The sequence below is a fragment of the Colletes latitarsis genome, unplaced genomic scaffold (genome assembly GCF_051014445.1).
Source record: "Colletes latitarsis isolate SP2378_abdomen unplaced genomic scaffold, iyColLati1 scaffold0007, whole genome shotgun sequence".
NCBI lineage: Eukaryota > Metazoa > Arthropoda > Insecta > Hymenoptera > Colletidae > Colletes > Colletes latitarsis.
Window position 1 is genome coordinate 235001 of NW_027488367.1, and position 2500 is coordinate 237500.

General features: G+C 56.7%; 1 pseudogene; it reads right to left on the reverse strand.

Moving 5' to 3' along the window:
• LOC143350606 (large subunit ribosomal RNA) overlaps positions 1–2500 on the reverse strand; it is an 8937-nt pseudogene that overhangs the window by 3247 nt on the left and 3190 nt on the right.

The window sequence follows — 2500 nt, forward strand, 5'->3', positions numbered from 1 at the left end:
CTCTCCGACCACATATTCCACACCCGGTGGAATAGACGCCAGCACTCTATCTATCGCGAGACAGAAGAGTACTGGCGACAGTGGGTCTCCCTGACGAACCCCTCTTCCTAATTGGAAGAACTCCGAACGCTGACCACGAGACTCAAAGGTCGTCACACCGTGTTGGTATACATCCCGAACGTACCGTCGGAATCCGACCGGCAATCCTAGGCGCTCGAGAACGTCACTGATCGCGGAGTGGCTAACGCTATCAAACGCTTTTGCCACGTCGAGAGAGGCAATATGAACCTCTCTCAACTTCCTCCGCGCGTCCTGAATGATGGTCGCCAGGACAGCAACGTTCTCGGCACACCCGTCGTCAAAGCATCGCTGCTTTAAATCGACGAGTCCCAGCTGGCGTAATCGCTGGGCTAGGATGCGGTGCAGTTGTCTAACGACAACTGACACGATAGAAATAGGTCGGAAATCCGCGGCCGTCGGTCCGTCGACCCCCTTCGGAATGAAAACGGTTCTACTAGCGAGAACCGACGGGGGCCAACGACCAACACTTAGCACGATGTTGTACAAGAGGGCTCGCAACGAGGGTGGCACCGATCTCCACAAACGCGGAGAGACACCATCCAAACCGGGGGCCGCATTGAGGGGTATCGTAATAGACGATACCTCCTCGATGGAAATTGCGGCCCACACGGAGGCAACTTCCGCTCTAGGCGGGGTGGGAAATCCAGGACGGACAGGTGTTGAAGGCTGAGATACGAGGGGACCCCAGAAAGCTGCCATTGTGGCCACATCAGGGATCTGAACCTCGTTCTCAGCTCCGTCCAAGATTTCCTTAGCCGCACGTGACATGTCCTTACGGAACATGCGTTGGATGCGACTATATTCTTGCCTCCGCCGCTGTTTCCGGTTAGGATTAACCCAGCGCGGTCTAATTGGTGTCGTTCTAGCCTGATCAACGCCGAGAGAAGGGCCCGAAGGGAAGGAAACTTCGAGCCAACGCGAGACGCCGGCAAGAACGTCATTACCCATCAGGTGTTCGCGTGCCAGTCGCACTAACTCGTCTGAGTTCCACCCGTGGATATTGGCTACCACCTCAATCAATGGAGGGATAGCCAATCGCGGAGCCGGATCCACAAATATATCCACGGGTGACTGACCGTCTGGCCTAGGTAATGACGTTCTGTTTCTGGGTGGCGTGATACGGGGAGGAGCTTGTGCAACCTCCTCCGCGGAGAGATAGCCATCGCTGGATGATGACTCATCGGCTTCGGCAACCTCTTGTAGCAAATTTGCTACAAGCCGCCGATACGCCGGTCTCTTCCGCGCACCTTTAATCGAGTCGAGTGTCCTGTTAGGGACAATCGACAAAAGGTGCTGGTTCAAGAAGCGTACACCGCGGCGTGCCGCGGTAACCTCTTCTCTAGCCAGAAGGAGGAGCTCCTCATCACACCACGCTCGTCTCGTTCTCTCAACGTTGATCCCCTCGTTGTAGGCCTCTCGGTGCTGGTGACGCATATGCTGTCCGAGTCCGATGGCGGTTGGGAAGGACCTGGGGCAATGAAGGCACTGGTGTTCTGCGCGCTGAATGGACTGTTGAGCCGAGGAGGCTCCCGCCCCCGAAGGTTGAATTGGCACTTCGGGAACCGGAGCCTGCTCAATACGAGGGCGTGACCGTAGAGCGCGAGCCCCGTCTGGTGGTCTGGCAGGGGGCGCATTTACGGCAACGCGGGTTCGCCGAGGTCGCTGCTGGGGCGCGGGTTCGGGAGAAGGGGAAGAGTCGCGGGAATCTACTGGATCAGTAGGGCCGGCGGGCCGAGGCCCCCGCCGGCTAGTGGTCATACTTCGCGTTTCGATCGGGCCTACTGAATGAACCCCCGACGGGAAGGCAACCCCCCGGAGGTTTGAAGCCAGAGCCCTGTTGGCCGTTGCGAGGCGGCTGGATTGCCGACCCGCAACGTTGCCCGGTCCCCACCGCGAGGAGGTATGGGTTGGCACATGGAACGAGGATATAATATCCGCCGATCCTTTGAGGACCACCGCTCATAAATCTTTGATTCACGAAAAATCAGCCCATCAGGCCCAAATGTCAGAATTCGCCTCACAGGTTACTCACGCTTCTCAAGCGATAGCGGGAACCGTTCGAGCTATTGAGGAAACCCGTCTCAAGCAAGTGAGGGAGGAGACGATTCCACCTCCACCTCCTGCAATAATCTCATACTCAAGACCCGTGGCAGTCTGTTGCCCTCCTGCAGAGTCGGAGCCATGCTGTCCTCCTCGAGAATCCTCAGGATCTCCAGACTCAGATCCCGGACCTCAACGGTCTACAGTGGTTAGGATTATCAACCGAGATGGCACCTACATCGCTCCCTCAGCTGTCGCTCGAGTGGAGAAAGGAATGTTAACATCATTGGATCTCAAAGTTCCTGGGCTGAATTCATTGAAAGCACTAGTGGGCAAGCCAATAGCACTAGCAGCCATGGTGCTCAATTTAGACTTAGCA